General features: G+C 31.4%; 1 protein-coding gene across 2 annotated transcripts in view; it reads left to right on the top strand.

Annotated features, from left to right (window-relative positions):
• The first annotated feature begins 1,773 nt into the window (after positions 1 to 1,773).
• LOC127723520 (metabotropic glutamate receptor-like) overlaps positions 1,774 to 19,134 on the top strand; it is a 69,372-nt gene continuing 52,011 nt past the window's right edge. Inside the window, exon 1 of one of the 2 annotated variants that reach the window (XM_052230170.1) lies at positions 1,774 to 1,937. The gene's annotated coding sequence lies outside the window, so the exon portion shown is untranslated. The remainder of the gene's footprint in view (positions 1,938 to 19,134) is intronic. The other variant, XM_052230162.1, reaches the window with a different exon arrangement.

A 19,134-nucleotide genomic window follows, 5' to 3' on the forward strand; every position in this document is an offset into this window, starting at 1 on the left:
GTAATTAATTAAGATATGTTTACATTGGTTTGTATGTGTGTAAGCGTTTCTGGTGTAGTAGATCCAGAAAAGTTCTTTGGACGCACCAACATTTATAAAAGAGACATAACGTGTTACTTCATTTTTAAGATATTAATATGAAAATAGGTTAATTTTAAAAGATTCATAAACTTCAATATTCTCCATCTTTAGTTTTTTAACGAGAAATCATTCTAACGACTTTAAAGGGACATTAGCTGTCAAATTCATGTTCAACGATTTGACTAAAATTCTCATATTTGATTTATAACCTACTAAGACGTGTAACCAACTTTAAAAGTCTAAAATGAACAATTAACGATGCATGTGTACTTTAGTCTAGACGCCATCTAAATAACCATCGAAGTGACTTCCGAAGACTGCCGACGGTAATATAACCCGATATAAACATAAATATAGATATAAATAGATAGCGAACACGTGTAATTGGATTTTTCTAGGTTTTTTTTATTTTATATTATAGGTTAAACAAATATTTTAATCATCGTCATTACCTGTATAAGAATGAGTTTTTGCGGATCGAATCAGTCAATCAAATGACTTACCCTTGTTTCACTTTCAATATTGACATTCTTTTCCTTTTCATAGCTAGTTCATGCGTAACCCATCTCTAGCTACATTTTTAAGTAATTAAATAAAAGGTCACATGAGTACGGATTCAATGAGGTCGAATTATTCACTTGCAAGTGAATAATTCATCAGCGATATATCATAGCTTATTTTTACAAAACAGAACCAAACTAGCTGCTAAAAGCGAATTATCATTTCACTATTTCACTTTCATTAATGATTGAACAAAAAAAAAAATCAAATTTTATTTTTTTTTATAATTGTAGCTAATGCCCCTTTAGTAATGTACAATATTACACATTTAACTACATTTAACACAGCTTAAAAAGCTTTGAAGCAGATGGAAGAATAAATTACAATATAATACTAGTTCGTGAGTTCCTGACCGATGTTATTGGAATTATACGTTCTAGGTCAGTACAGTTAGTATTGATGATTTCTGGAGGGAAATGTAATTTTACCTAATATGAAAAATCTTTACTACTCCGGATATAATATTTATAGTATATTTAGTATTCTTGTCAAAAGTTCTACTAATTACATAAAACCCTATAGTGACTTTATTTTCTGTTGTGTATGTCTCTTTTGTAATCATACAACAGTTCACATCCTTAGGGATAGCAAACGTCTTTTGAAGGTTATTTTTTTCTTTTTATCCATTTAGTTGTTCCTGTAACTTGTATTCAATAATTTGATAAACTTTTACTATTTATAAGTTAATCGCAATAAGATATCAATCACTGCCTTGTACAGTACAGAATCCCTTTATCTGTTCTACTATTTACGGACGAGAACATTATTGCAAAATATACATCACACTCACTTTCTAGATTTCTTTTTCTTAAGAATTTCCTGATATGACTTTTGTAAAATATATAAAATACGATACATTTTTCTGGAGAGAGTTTATAGGAAATATTCGTATTCTGATATTAAAATTCATAATCTTCCATATGTTTATGATATGTGTTGTAAAAATGAGAAGCTTCGTCAATAATTCATAGACAAATTTTCACAGAAAAGATTTAAATCTGATATTTTTTTTCCGTTTTTAATACTTAATCGATTCAGCATTGCTCATTTGTCTAAACAGCATCAACATTACTTGCTCACATAACTTAAACCACTAGTCCATCAGTGCATTCTAAGGTATAATTTTAAATCTATTATATTCCACAATCTGAAAGACAACCTATGTTCAAATTGTGAAAGTAGATATAACGCACGCAAAAGTAGACTGGATCGTCAGTCAATATAGACACAGGGATCAATAACACTGTTATTCCACAGTGTTTACCTGGTTCTGAATGAGCTCCGTCTAGGTTAAGGTAAGTTGTTTTATTTCCTACATTATATGCATATGTTTTTTGTTATAAATTAACTTTTATACATTTTGTAAATTTTATTATATTATCAAAGAATATTGGTGTTTTTTCCCCAATGAAGTTGTAAGTTTGTAAAGTACAAATTATACTTTGACATCTGTTGCCGATATTTATACTTTCATAACCTTTATACACGGTATAATAGTTGTCTGTCATAATGTAAAATGTATTATATTATTTTACAAATCCAAACGCAACCATTTTCAAGGTTTTTATCTGTATGAGCTGTCAATTTTTGAGAAATGAGATTGCATATATACGATAAGTAAAGTTTATTATTATACATAAACGATGATCTTATCAAAATAACTGGATACAAATATATTTCGGGAAATGTATATGAACTTCAATTCAGATGTACGTGCACACTTATTATAAACACTAGAACTTCAGAGTTTGTTTATGTGCCTTTAAGTCATTATGACTATCAAGATTTCAAATCTGGTGGCCCAAGTGAATATTTGAAGGTGCTATTTTACAGTAACATTTTTGTTGTGATAATTATTTTTATCGATACCAATTAAATAGGGTCAATTTGCTCAATAACTATAATAATTAAATCTTTCTTTTTGCGTTATGTTTTCGAATTGTTAGTTTATGATCTCAGGATTGTTCTTTGATTCCCGATGAGTCCCATCTGTTTTTTTTATAGTTCATCTATGAAAAAAGAAACCACTGTAAAATAGCTTTCATTTGATATTTCTGTGTTCTAGCTGGAATTGGAGAATAGAGAGCAAATTTCTCTGAAAAGGGCACTTTTCCGTCGTTATTTTTTATGATTATTTGTTCCTTTACCAAGGCATAACTTCCTTATAGCGATATACGATAGGGTGATTCGTATGCGTTGAATAAAACATGTTTTATTTGAAGGTACGTACGCGGGTTGTTTACTTCTATTGCCTTCATCCTGTGTAATTAAAGTTACATCTTCAAATGTCAAGTGTATTTAAGATTAAGTTATATAATATATATTAATACAAGTTATAAAACATTATAACAGAAGTTTCTAATGATTGACTAAGTAAATAATTTGTCCAACAGGAAGTATATCTTATTTTTTTTATTCTCCTCAATACCATAATTCATATAATTGAAATTCTTATCCACAGCATTTTTGACTGATTGATTCTTGTCCTTGTCAGATAATATATATTTTGAAAAAGTACACAGTTAAGGAAATATTTTTTCGGATTTCCCACATATTTGTTTTTGTTTGTTTTACAATTTCTTAACTTATATTTTGTCATTGAGAACTTTTTATATTGACGTTTATTTTTGTTTATTCTCATTATTTAGGTCTTTATGTTGCGGACTCATTATCGTATGTCCAAAATCTCCTTCCTATATAAGTCCTATATTTGTTTAAACAAAAGCTGGAATTATAGTAAAACGATGGTCATCTTTCGACAAGGTTAATGAACCCAAAGTGATTTCTTGTCACTTATATGATACAATCATCATTTAATCAAATATACAAATCAACTGAAAATAAAGGCATGTTCTTTCCATCGATAGATTAGATGGGCACCCGTTATATTTGGTTCCAAAGTTATGCAAGAATCCTAGACCATATCAGAAATTTTGTTGTTCATGTGACTGTAACACAGGTAGGAGCTGCCTTGTATAATTACATTGCTGCTTCTCATCTAAAATTGCTTAAGTGTGAGCAATATTACAATAGTTTTCTATCTCGATAAAAGTTTAAGCGTTGTCTGAATACAAAAAAACACAAAAATAGATTCAGCCACCACGACATTTAATCGACATAAGGACTGTCACTTCAAACGAAGTTGTAGAACCTTCTCGGTTTTGGCGGTCAGGACCGACGGAATATAGTTCTTACGTACTAAAAGGAAATTTAAAAACATTGAAGCACGTTCCTTTAAATACACTAGACAGTTATCCGCGCTATGTCTGTTTAATAGAAAGGGGGAGGGTAAAAGACTTTGGAAGGTCAGAGTGTTGATATATTGAAAGCCATGACTTTAATATTGGAAAACGTTTTATTGCAATTTCTTAAATTACTGCGTTTAGGTCTGATCATTATAACCACCTCAGACTGGACAGTAATTGTTACCTTAAATATGTGTCCTTCTCATAGCGAGTCTGAATCAGATGGAATTACGTTTGTTATCAATAAAGTCCACAATCCATCTTATTCTGAAACAACGAATTCAGGAAGGTGTAGAAATATTATGGCACGTTGCTATATTTTGCCATTGCCTGAACTGTTTATTAAATCAAAGTTGATCATTTCAACATGTTCGACTTTACACATATAAGTAATATATTCCAAATATATTTGTATCTGTTAGAAAATTGAATATAATTGATTCTGAATATTAAGCATGATCAAGATCACCATGTACTTTAATAAGCATGGCCCTGCTCTGCCTACATATGACGATGCGTTATTTAGCATCCTGCAAGTACATTCATGCATGGTTATACTGTACGACCTGAAGCAAACAAGAATCGGGACGAAAGACCCGCATTCTTACAGGTCACTTATCAATTTACTTGTTTGGGAGAATTTGCATGACTGTTTATTTATTTCATAAAAGCGCAGTTTCTTGTTGAGAACGATTTAGCGTTTTATGTTATTCATTTACAAATGGACTTATTCTATGCAAATTCATACACAAGTGTATACGTCTTTGCATCAACATAAACTCTTATTACTTGGAGAATTTCACATTTCAAAAGTTCATTCTAAATGCATTTGAAAGTAATCCCGGAGAAGGAATGTGCCTGTAAGAAGAAACTTCAACATGAACAATCTAAACTGTATCTTTCAGAGATATGCATTTTCCTCTAAAATCGACAAATTCGTTCCTATAATATTATAGATGTTTAATGCAAATTTAAAAGACAATGGAAGACTTGTTTATTATTTAAGTCACATAAATCTTGAAGTTTAAGATTAACGAGTTTGTAAATTGAAAATATCCCGACGCCTCCCCGAAAGATTTTTTAAATTGATGTTATTATATTAATTCGAGAGAAAGTACGAAATGCTCTTTGGTATATCTATTTCTACTCTAAAATTGCACATCAAAACGACAGTTTGACATGGAAACAATACAATTCGATCTAAACGAGTCTCATGGCATGGTGTTCCCTCCATGGATGATATAATCACGAAACTTTACTAGCATTGATCAGTCATTTAATAAAAAAAGACTACAAACCTCTTGGCATTAAATCACAAGCAATCACTATTATTACTTTCCAAATTCTAAAGCGTTGATAGATAATGGAGCAAAGTCAGGCACGGTATAGCATGTAAATCAGTACAGAAATTGTTCGCTTCAGGCATGAGGCTGTAGTCTGCGTAAATTATCATCCTTTGACGTTTAACTCTATTTAATGATGGATTTTATATACACTTGTATTGATATGCAATATCCATTTATGATCATGATTAAATTAACCCAAGACACGATATGCATGTACATTATATGTATACCCAGCCTCTAATGTTACACTCTTTCAATTTTGATGTAAAAAATTAGATGTGGAATGATTGCGCAATGAGACAACTATCCAACAGATTTCAAATGAAGTGGATATAAGCAATTATAGGTCACCGTACGCCTTCAACAATGAGAAAACCCCATACGGTATTGTCGCCTTTAAAAGACTCCGACATGAAAAATGTGAAGCAATTGAAACGAAAAATCTTACGGCCTAATTTATAACAAAATAATTTACCAAGAACAAATATGACAGAAATGAACCAACGACAACCACAATAAACTCTGACGCATATATTTTGGCGTCAATCGTGAAAATAACTGCAGGTTATTGACTAACTAACTAAACTCCTTCGTTAACTAAATATATCTGGAAAGATATAGACTTGTAAAAACGCCTAAATGCATCATAAAATCTAGTGTGTAAACTTTTTGAAGAAAAATTAAAAAAAACTTTGTATGTAGCAGTGTTAACGTACAAGTTAAATTTTAAAAGACAATACAAATAATTTTCTTCATCGTTACTTTTTCTTAACACATGTTGCAGTGTGACAACAAATTTTAATGATTGTGTTCACATAATTCTTACCGAGTACACATATCACTAGTCTGTCAATTACATAGGTAGCAAGCGTAAAAATATATTTCTATAGATTCAAAAAATAATCTTGTATGGTATTGGCCATTGTTGCTGTACGATTACTGCTTTCTGTGAGGTGAACAAGTCCTAGTTACATCATAAGGCAATTCATACCCTTGCTTTTAAATAGATGTTTTGTTGTTAACAACATTTCTAATGTGTAGAATTAATAAATCTTTTTATAGAATTCCCTCGTTACAAGCTTATGTTTTAATCATTTCTGTTGACTTTTAAAAGAATCAGATTTCTCTACCTTGATAGAAATTATCGTCTAGTAATTATTTTCAAACTCTTACTCATATTCCAGTTATGAAATAGTAATTGTTTAAAAATTAACTGGTTAATTGATACGTCTTATAATGAGGTCGATGCGCACAGTTAAATCGGTACGCAAAGTAAATGTCAGGTATGAAATCCTACGATACAACGTAATGCTCTTATATATCTTCCGTCTCATTACAGTACACAGTTATTAGAATCCAAGCAGGCTAATGCAAAAATCAAATTCTTGGTATTATAAGGATCATTTGAATTTAGTAAAGTTGGTTGTAAGCATGTATTGCAATGTATTATCTTGTACTTGAACACAAAGGTCATATGTTACTTCAACATATTTAAAAAAAAAAACTTGTTAAATTGTCTTGATTATAATTCAGTAATGTTGGCAACAAGCCATGCTTTCTTTTCATTACGAGTTACATAAACACTTTGTAAAAGTTGGAATGCTGTAAAAATTCAGTGATTTAAAACTATTAGTGCGGTGACGGAATAGGAAAAAGTCGAATATTAAAAGAGTTTAATTACACTGCATAATACACGGCTAAAAATTTGCACAGTCCTAGAAAAATGATTTTACTTGAATTTAAGATTGGTCGTCAAAAAGTCGTATGGTGCAGTTTTTTTTATTTTAGCGTTTAGCTAGCAAATTTGATCAAAAGCAGATTATGAGTGGCATACAGTTTGGCTTTTTGTTCAAATATATGTCTTTTTTTTTATTTGTTCAAACAAAACACATAATGATTTATTCATTATGTGAAAAAGATAATCGTAAAAGCCTTTTGGTAACAAATTATGAAGGTACAAATTACTGTAAACGGGTACATTTTGTCTTTCACCGTATTCCAACATCATACGATAAAGTGCTAATGAATGAATTATATCGTAACTACTAAAAATTAATAAAACTGCAAATTTTCTTTTCGTATACACAAGTTTTTATAAGGTAAGATTTTTTAAAACGATATTTTTTAAACTTTCAAAAATTTCTCCTATTCAATCATTATCTTTAAAAAAAATTCCGGAAAGTTGTGTCCCGTCCCTGATTGGGCTGAATACATAGTTTTCCTCCAAAATTAAGGACTTCATATTACTTGTTTATGTCGATGTTTTATTGTTTCGTTGATTTATTTGGGTGTCTGTAATTTATTTTTGAGGTTGTGTTGATATAGTTTTATTTATATAAGATGCAAAATGCGTTTTTCGGTTGTTTATTTAAGAAATGGGGATCCGACAAAATCCCTAAAGGTGACAAAACTGGGAAGTCCGTTGAAAATTGGCTTTAACATTTCAAAGAAGCAAACTTTAAGTTTAATCCCTTAAATAGTGCTATTTTCATAAAAGCAGAAGTGGGATTATTATCACAATTGTTTTATTTCACTTACAATCAACCGCGGTATTTTGATAGTCGATAGGTGTAATGATGAAATTTGCCCGAAAGTGCGCGGATGATTGTGAATTCGGATAATTCGTTTGGAAATTGTTTATTATAAAAGTGGACACTAATGATGCACACCATAACATAACATTGTTTACAGTATATACTGCAATTGGAAATGCAGAACCTTTTCAAAGACCTAAAGAAAACCATTTTGCATAGATCTTTGATTTCAAATTCAGATATATTGAAGATTTCCTGTCTCTCTATAATCCACATGTATGTAAGTACTTAAGTTCATATACCCCAGTGAGCTAATGATAAAGGATACTACAGAAACTAGAATGTCTGCTTCATATCTTGAGCTTTTATTTGATATTGACAAAGATTGACGACTTCAAACAAAACCTATGACAAACTTTTGACGACAATTTTAACTTTCGACTTGTCAATTTCCCCATGTCTCAAAAGTACTATATCCTTTGCGCCATCGTATGGTGTTTACATATCTCTATTGATGTCTTACGCACGTGCATGTTGAGTCAGTGACTTAATGAACAGGGGTGTACTCATAACATTTAGCTGCTTAAAAATGGCCGCAGATTTCAAAGGGATACTCAAACTTATCGTCCTTCCCTTCGCCTATATCACCCTGCTCAGTCGCCCGTTATTCTCGTATCACGGCTTTGAGACGAGAGCAGGCATTATCAGCGACGTCACAATGTCTGAGGAGAAGTTATCTAGGGAGGAGAAAAATAACAGTAATAGAACGATAAACAGATAATCGGGTTTTCTTCGTATATAGATATCGTAAAATATAATCTGTACTTATTAGTCGATAACAATATCACAACGTCATGGCAAAAGTCGAAGAACGTCGTAAAGACAAACAAAATTCTGCAAAACACTACATAAAAAACTAAAGATCATCACGAACCTTTCTGAAAACCGGGGATTATCTCGGGTGCCCCCGGAAGGTGTAGCAGATTCTCTATACCTTTGTAATTTGGTTTGTGAGAATAAAGATATATACTGCTCTACATTTGACACCTGAGTGTCGAACGTGAAAATGCATATGTGGTGATACGCACTAACTTTTGAGGAAGAAACGGCGACTGAAATAGAAACAAAATAAGTGTCTTAACTCACTAGCAGCATCTTTTCGCGGTTGGAGATCTTTAGATACTAAGTATCAGATCAGATATGAAAATATGACATTTGACTTGTGTCGCATTCCTGTTTGTAACATGCTGATAGTTTTGATTCGCATGGCACGTGATGCATGCTGTTGACGCAATCGATCTGAACTATTTTTGAAGTTCTTGGAATTTTTTGTTTGCAAAAATGAACATCGGTAAATTGCTGTTGCCTCTAATGTTTCTTAGAGACATACAGATAAAATAGCAGCCGGTTTAAGTAAAGAAATCGAAGTCACGGATATCAAAGGTTGTGTTTTGTGTACAATGGTCTGTCTGTAGGTGTGTTTCTTTTTTTGGTCATGGCGTTGACAGTTTATTTTTGACTTAAGAGTTTAAATGTCACTCTGGTATCTTTCGTCTGTCTTTGAAATGGATGTATGTTTTTTCATATGCTTGCATATATTGTAATAAAAAAAGCTATAACAAAGGCAAGGGATAACACACTATAAAACAATATATTCAAGTAAAGGCTTTGTAAGGCAAGCTTTTCATACAACCACTATAAACCTTTACGGGGATTAAAACTTTATTCATTTATTACAAAGACAAGTTTACAGAAACAAGTTTTTTTACCACCAGCAGTGCGATATCAATGCTAACTCTAGTTCAGAAATTAAATCAATTATACAGACCAGACCGTAGGACAGAACTATCACGACAATCGGAAACATTCCACAGACTATAATCATGTGATCATAGCAAGTATATACTGTCGATCAGAGATGTTTTTGTTTCTTGACTTTTGTTGCGAGATATCTAGAGTTGCAAGCAGCAGGACAAACCATTCTTTTCTGGACAGGGTTCATTTGACATTTGTTCTATTTACTGTTACTGTTGTTTTATGTCCCCCAATTTTAGATTGATATGGCCAAAGTGTATTTTGCAAATACGAAATGTTTTTGAAATGTCCACTGATGCTGGATAAAAGCACGCTACATGTGGTACAAAAACATTTGACCACCACTCTATTCCAATGCACAACAGGTTAAATGTCCGAAGGTTAACATCATGTTCACAATATTATTATAGGATTTGCGGTTTAAGAAATTTGTCGTGTTCTTTAATCACTTTAAACCAAATTGAATATTGATCTGGTGTCACTTAGTTTGGGATTGAATAACCGAAACTTTCTCAATATTTAAACGAATAAAAGGCGGTTCTATCATTAAAAATGTCTCTTTAAAGTTGTTAGTCTATTTTATAATAAATTACATTCCTATTGATACATTTTATTTCATACAAACTTCATGACATAGTTCAAACTCAATCATAAGTCTGTTTTGAAATAATTTTTGTTGCCAGTTTTGCATGTACCGAATTCAACGTATATGCCCAAAACTCAAGTTTCTACTTTCATTGGGATATAATAGATAGTTATATTAACAAACACATATGTTTTCATATTTTTCTTTACATTTTGTATAGTTATGACGGCCTTTGTTCTTATTATTTGAAAAAAGATCTTTTTAAACTGAAAATCACCCCCCTTTTTGTAAAGTCGCATACGTTTACTCGGAATTCTCATTTAATGATGAGTTTCCTCTTTTTGGATGAAAAATTGAATAAGGGAGAAGATAGATTCAAGATTTCAATCATTCTACTGCTAAAAGAGTGTTTAATTTGGAATAAGATATTCAATTTTGTTTTTCCTTGAAAACGACATGTGATCTTTGATCTTGATTTCTGAAAATCTGCACCATATTTTCTTTTGACGACCAAATTAATCTCAAAGTACACATATTTTCGAATCGAATGGTATATGATATAGCCGTGTACTATTTTTGACGATTAAATTTTTATAATTCCGACTTTGGTCACCGGCCTATATGAAAGTTCCAGTCATATTCTCCTCAGTGTGTGTGACTGTCTAGAAGTTCGCCAATTTAAATGTATTCTCTGTGTCCGAGGAGGAATACATATTCTGTATATTGTAATATGTTGTCACACTGAGCTCCCAATTGGTTAGTTCTACAACTATTTTTATTATCAGAACGTATTATTAATTATTAGAATGCGATTATATCATATAGTTTGGAATAATTTGTCAAACTGCATTTCAAATATAAAAAACTAATTTGTCAAACTGCATATCAAATATAAAAAAAACAGAAGGTAAAATAATCTATTATTCGTCGTCTGGGGATTTGTTATCATATTAAAGGAACCAAGCGATGCTTTTATACATGATAAGATGGAACAATAGTAAGTTGTTGGTACATATAGGTGACCGCTTGGCTACGCAAAAAAACAACTTTAAGTATGTGTCACTAATGAAACTAATTTTGAATAACTTTTAAGTGAGTCTTTATTATTAACGATTTGAAGTGTTGCCATAGCTGTATACTTTGTTATTATTTCTGAAATTGTAGGCGTTTTGAACAATATTTGTTTTCGTTTAATAACCCGGGAAATTAGCCCAATTAGTATTTCCTGTTTGTAAAAAAGCCATTAAATGTTTTACGTCCTAACGTTTCCTAATTACGATAAGGTTTAAAACTAAAACTTTAACATGTAATTTTAAAGGGGCACTAGCTATGAGTTATACAAAAAATTTAAAATATGATTTTATTTGGTTCAATCATTAATGAAAGTGAAATAGTGAAATAATAATTCGCTTTTAGCAGCCAGTTTGGTTCAATTTTGTCAAAATAAGCTAAGAAACATCGATGATGAATTATTCACTTGCAAGTGAATAATTCGACCTCATTAAATCCTTATTCATGTGACCTTCAATTTAACCCCTTAGCTAGAGATGGATTACGCATGAATTATGCGTGTTCGGTTATCATAAGGAAAAGAATGTCAATATTGAAAGTGAAACAAAGTTAAATCATTTGATTGACTGATTCGATCCACAAAAACTCATTCTTATACAGGTAAAAACGATGATTAACATATATTTTAAACCTATAATATGAAATTAAACAGACCTAGAAAATCCAATTGCACGAGTTCGCTATTTATTTATATCTATATTTATGTTTATATCGCTTATATGACCGTCGGTAATCTTCAAAGGTCAACTCGTTAGTTAATTAGATGGCGTCTAGACTAAAATACACACGAAACGATGATACATATTATCGAGCCAATGCCTTGTAAATTGTTTATTTTAGACTTTTTGTAATTTGGATATACGTTTTAGTATGTTATAAATCAAATATGAGAAATTGAGTCCAATCGGTGAACATAAATTTGACAGCCAATGCCCCTTTAATGTGTAATAATGATCACTTCCCTTGTACGCGTTTCACACACCTGACCAATACAGGACGTTAATGAAACTCGGAACAAAATGTTGTTTTAAATACCAAATATATAAAACATTAAGAAGATACAAGAGGAGAAAAAACCAAAGTGGTATTAAAACTCATGAGTTGAAGACAAACTGACAACGCAATGGCAAAAAACAAAAAAAAACTACGAAAGACAAACAACTATTAATTATAGTGTATTGAAGAACGCACCTTTGTGGTTATCCTACTGATGTAACTGATTTCAATCCCTGTATTGGCTGTGGTCCACGTGTCCTGATTTTTGATGTTTTGTGGACTATTGTTTGTCTTTTGGACATCGTGTTATTTGCTCTGCATATTCTGAAAAATTTTGTCCTGCATTTTTTTTAAGTTGTAATCTCTGTCCTGCCTTTTTTTTATTTTTCATTCTATTCGGTCCTGCCTTTTTTTTATTAGTTTATCCTGACTTTTTTATACATAGATTGTCATCCTGCCTTTTTTTTTTTGCCAAGTTGCTCATCCTGCCTTTTATTTTACTCAAAACACCTGTCCTGCCTTTTTTCAAATTTCATCCTAGGCCCCCCCCCCCCCCCCTTATCATAAAAGCATTTGTTTTCTCCAAATATAGATCAATATCTGCAGCCATAATGAAAAAAGTCACTATAACTATTTGTATTTAAAAGGACTATGGTCCATTAGGGGTGTCGACATTAAATAATTCGTCATATGAAAATACATTGCGACATCTCCTTGTAATTACATGCAATACTGTTTGAACATAGAGCAATTGAATTCACATGGACAACTACTATACGTTTATACAATCTTAAGCAGGAATAAACTGAATTCTTTTAATATTAATTGAAAACATGAATTAAGGAATGAAATCTTTACAATATAACAACTTTGGCTTTATGGCGTTTTTTACTTTTCTTTTTTGAAATATTCTGATCGAGAGTTAGCGAATCCGTCATGTTTACACTATGTGGATAACAAATGAATCTAGATTTTAAGCAAGGTGTACTTTGGATAAGATAATATCTTTTAATTTAAACAAAAAAACAACACTGTTTGTATCTTATTAGATGTATCAAACGGAATCACTACTAGGATTTAAAGATGCTAAATTAGGTACAAATGCGTTGAATTATTCAATGTTTATTTTGATGCAGACCGTCTCTTGCGTATTGTATGATCGCAATTTTAATTATCATTGCAAAATTTACTAGAGTGCAGCCAACATAGTAAATAATCTCCAATGAAAATTTATTCAATGATTTTAATACGTTATTTTATGAAACGATTTCCAGACAAATCTACTGGGATTAACTCTAAATCCGATAGCTTTACGTTTTTGATAATCTGAATTGCTATGGAACTATGGATTAATTAAGACTGTAACCGCTATGGAAAATCCAATTCTATAAATGAAGATTAAACGTTACGGTAGATGTCGAGATAATCATATGAAACTGTGGTTAAAACAGGCACTTTTTCTATAATGGTATCATTTTTGACATATAAAAATACAGAGACGTGGTATATAAGATAAGGAGATATTTTATATAGAATCAGGAGATGTGGTATGATTGCCAAGTAGATAACTATCCAACAGTCTAACTGAAGCGAATTTAAGCAACTATGTTTCATCGTTCAGCCTTCAAAATTCGGCAAAATCCATACCGGATAGTCCGCTTTAAAAAGGTCTGACATGACAAAATGTAAAACAAATGCCATATTTATAATTGCTCAGGGGACAACTATCCACCAGGGACCAAAGAACGAGAATATAAATAATCATTTTTTTGTTTGTCAAGTTTCTGCTGCCTTCATGTATTTTAAGGATGTTCGCTACTCTTGTTTTTGAGTTTTGTCTGATATTCGGAATCCTATAGTTTTATAGATGTAGTGCAAACACAAATTTTGCCCGCTTACCCTAACGTTTCTTTCCATAATTTTATTACATATAGTTTTAAAAGTCATTTTTTAAAATCTTGTATAATCCTTGTTATCTATTTTTATAGTTTTTTTTTTTTAAATGGCACCAATCATTTCCCGCCAAATTTTAAATTGATTATATGTCAAAATCTAGTACACGGACCTGTCTTTTATTTTTTATATCTTTTAAGTTCCGTTATTTATATACTATCAATTTATAATAGTCTTAAAAAGCTTGTTATTTTGAAACAGAGTAGCGATTGTTAACATCCTTAAACGAAATAATGTATTTGATCAAATACAAATTAAAAGTGCGATAGCGTGCTCGTCACGTGTTTCTAACATAATCTTCGTTTAATACTAAATGTATGAAACACCATAAACATCAAAATGAAGAAAATCTTAACATTGATTAATATTATTATGGAAGCCGGATGGAGCCAATTTTGCGTTTCGCGTTGTCGCATTTGTATCTACAAGGCGAAAACGCTAAAGTGACCAAATCCGGCTTCCATATGTTTTGACTAAATTTCAAAAGTTTCTGTTTCAAACAAAATTGGCCACATGTATGCATGGACCACCTTAGTTTTTGCTAGAATGTGTATATGGCCCGTTTACACCGCTTTATAACAATTTTATTTTGATCGAATGGTGTGGCTAGTGTTTCTTCATTTAAGGAACACTGATATGTCTTACAAATGTATACACACAGGCAATATGTGTAAAATTTTCTTAATTGATAAAACAAACAGCAGTCTCACAGTAGTCCTGAATCCTGCTTTTAAAAATTTAATGTCTAAGTAATATGAAAAGATGTTTTGTGGAGTTTTAGAAAAACACAGAAACGTAGCATGTACATGTAAGGACAAGTATGGTATTTGGGATCAATGATTCAATACAGTGAAAGAAGATCTTACTCTTCGTCTGTAATTAAAATCCGAAAGGAACACAAAACAGATCTATATAAGTGCTCACAATTTGCCTGTGTTTATAGTTGGGATCAGTGTTAACCTGTCTTAAAAGCTATCACGAACCTCATCTCAAGACCAGTTTCTGACATAAACGAACTGTTTTGTCAAACACACGCACACACATATAATAATATTAAAAAAAAAGAAAGGAAAGACTCAGACTAAATAAACTTAACATTCTAATAATAACTCAATTGGTTAGAAAATTAATCTTACAGTTAAAACTATACATTTCCATTTCTATTTCACGGAATTTCCATTTAAACGGAATGTGCTTTCCGATGATTATGTACACAATAAAATATGAACTTCATTTGTGATTGCTATTGATAAGTTTTTATGCATTAGGGAGAATAAAATATTAATTAAAGTCCCAGAGATGATGTGTAAATAAAGTTTATGTTATTTCAAACTAAAATAAACAAACTTTATTGCTTTCATCCATGGCTCTAAATCAAATTGTCATTTACAATTAATTGTTATTTTGGTTATATTAAGAGTATTCTTATTTTCTCATAATCAATTATGTATAGAGTGTTTCCTATTTTGTATTGCTTTTACCATAATTCCTATATATCACAATTTGAAAATGTGTCATACACCAAAAGTGTGATTTTTAAGATAAATATTGATTAAGCAGAAATAACATTTAAAAACGAAACACATTTTGATTAGATATTTTCAAGAAATAATTTAGGTTTTATTGTGTAGTATTGTTTTTAGATGTCGTTTGTTTGTTTTTGTTTTATTTTATCACGATTTGTCCTTTTGTTTTTTGTTTGCCTCGTTTTTTATATTTCTGTCCCCTTAAATACTTTATTATTCTTACAAAATATTTTAATTTAACGGTATTAGTTGTTGCAATGGTGTATACCGACAGTTACCTGTTTTATGTATCCTTTCAAATTGGTATAACAATAGATATAAGAAGATGTGGTATGAGTGCCAATGAGACAACTCTCCATCCAAGTCACAATTTGTAAAAGTAAACCATTATAGGTCAAAGTACGGCCTGAAACACGGAGCCTTGGCTCACACCGAACAGCAATGCATATTCAAACACTAACGAAACTTCTTTACAAGTAAAAGACATATTTGATGCACTAGGCTCTTAAACGGACCATGCAGAGAAGTATTAGATTGACATATGGGCTTTTTTTATACAACTCTCCCCATCCACCTATTCGCTTAACATCTGATTGTCTGTTTCAACTGCGCCAGAAAAGTAACATACAAAATGGTGTTTCATCCTTACACATCTGTTGAAATCTAATAACTACTAATAACTATAAATCATTATTCTCCTATTAAAATACGCGTATATTCATATTTACTGTTTAGACACAATTTTGACAGCTTCTGTCAGTTTAAAATTATAAGAAAGCAGTGATGTATCTCCTTTTTTAAAAAATGAAGTGATTGATGCATCACGCAAAGTGTGTTACGTCACTTGTGTCTTTAACGAAATCGGCGTTCAATTCCCCATATGATTTTTACATTAATATGATAATTCTTTTCTTAAACTAAGCTTACCAATTCAAAGTGCTATATGTGCCCTACTGAGTTGAAATGATAACTTCAGTTCGAGAGATAAAGACCATACTAAATAATTCATAAAATTAAAGTTTCATAGAAATATGACCATGGGAAACAGGAAATGAAGTGATGGCATCCGGGTAGTTGTAACATTTTAAGAGACCATCTTGTACATAAACCTTAGTACAATCAGCCAGTGGTTAGGTCAAGATAATAAAGCTCTGAATTAAATTTGTGTTTTGAAACATTTCAAACGGAGTTGATTTTCTTTTTTCGTGTTCCTCAAACATAAAAATGAACTTTCGTGCAGTCTTTGAACAGAAATGTTAAGCTGTTGTAGAGTAAGTCGGATATACAATATTGTATTTTAACAAAGCATTCTTCTCAGTTATTAAAAAAAAACATTACGTGGGCGGTATTGAGATGTTGGCCAGTACGACAGAACTTGAATTCTGTAAAATTATATGCTTTAACTAAATAGATGTACTTAACTTCAAATAATACCGTTATTTGTAAACAAGAATATATGTTCATAGGACACCATGCCCAATTTGTACTATCACATTTCCATGTTCAGTGTAACGTGAAATCTAAGTCAAAACCCAATTTGACATTCATATTAAACAGTTGACTTCATGACGAACATGTGTACTAAGTTTCGTGTTGATGTGATCACAAACAACCACAACCAGAATTTTAATGTGAAACGCACTATCACATATCGACTGCCGATGAACTGCGAGATCGTTGTCGCATATATACTCAACAATAAAAGGAACGCATCAACTTCATTTCTATAGAGAGAAGAAATTTATCGAATATTTGAAACAATATTTCTGTACTAATAAACATCAAATCATGTGAAAACAGAAAAAAAGATCGATTTTACTTTTGACTTTGTTTTTCAGTTTTCTTCTTCGATTATTTTTTCAAATGACCAATCGATTTAATTTTTTCAAATTTTTGAAATAACAGCATAATTGTTGCTATTAAAACGAAAATTTCTCTGTAAACCTATGAATTAATTTCAAGGTTTGGCTTAAACTATACTAGAGTTTTTTTTGTGTGTGCAAAATAAAGAAAACACGAAACTACTTTATATAGGAAAAAGTGTTGCGTTATTTGTGTTGTTGATTATATGTTATAAGTTTCATGTAGATGTGATCATAAACTAAAAAAACCTTAAACCAAAACATTAATTTACCTTTAACTAAAACGTTGAGCTGAGTATTTGGTTATATAGCTCTTCAACTGTTTCGGTTCTTATAAATCTTTGGCTTTCAAATATTCGTCTTGAGCGTTCCTGATGAAGGCGAATGCAAAAAAGCGCTTCGGACGCATGAAATTCACAAAGTTTTTTCATATTTTCTTTCGAAGCGTTTCCAGAATATAAATATACGCTCCATAGTTATATGACACTAATCCCCACCAACTTATAAGATACTAATTTCTAGATACACTAATATATACATCTTGATTTAAACGTTCCAAATATCACTGCCACTGGACTTGGCTGTGTATAAATACATCTCTCATAGTTAAACGGAAGTCCCTTGGTACATATAACAGTTGTATGACTCTTGTACACTAGTTACATCTGACTTGCGGAAAATTACATTGAGTAGAGTTATTGGCAATGTGATGTTGAAGGAAGATTTGATTGCAATCTTCAGTGTACAATATTTACTGAAATGAACACTTAACAACTAACTTCACAAATAGAAATACATTATTTAATGCTTTAGATAATCCTTCTGAGGTTCTCTATGTGTACAAAACTTGTGATTCAGTGACGATCTAATATATAAGAATGATGCTATCACAGACACTGCTTCGCTGAACATTTTGAAATTTTGCGACTGCCTTGATACAATTGGGGGCCTCTGTAGCCAAGTGATCTAGGTAGTTAATCTAGTGTATAACTTGCCTGTCAACACTGAGATTGTGAGTTCGAACCCCGCACGTGGCAGATGCTTTCGACTACAATCTATATTGACTAGCTATAGGACTGCCAGTTTTTCTACCGAATATCGTTGGTTCTTTTCAGGCACTTCGAATTCAGCCACTTATAAAGTCTGGCCGCCACAAAATAGCCAATATTATTTAAAGTGGCGTTTAACACATCAGATCAATCAATGATATCATTGAACAATGACTATAAGGTGCCACTGAAGCTTCAGACCTTGCACTACATTGAATATAAAGATCAACTGAAACTTCATATCTTGCTCTACACCTAGAAATCGACAGTGACTTATATAGAGCATATGTTTACAACCCAGACAACATTTAAAAACATGTGTTTCCCGTTAAGATGCAATTGTATGGAAAAAGGAGGGGGTGTGATGATGCATATAAGGAAGCTACATAATAAATGATTTTCTGTTGCAAAGTTGAAGTCATCCCTTCGAAAAAGTTGGAGCAAACAAAAACAATATCAGAGGTTAACTGAAAATTTATATGTATAAAAATAAGAAAGAGAGACGAGAA

The sequence above is a fragment of the Mytilus californianus genome, unplaced genomic scaffold (genome assembly GCF_021869535.1).
Source record: "Mytilus californianus isolate M0D057914Y unplaced genomic scaffold, xbMytCali1.0.p SCAF_1, whole genome shotgun sequence".
In the NCBI taxonomy this organism is placed as follows: Eukaryota; Metazoa; Mollusca; class Bivalvia; order Mytilida; family Mytilidae; genus Mytilus; species Mytilus californianus.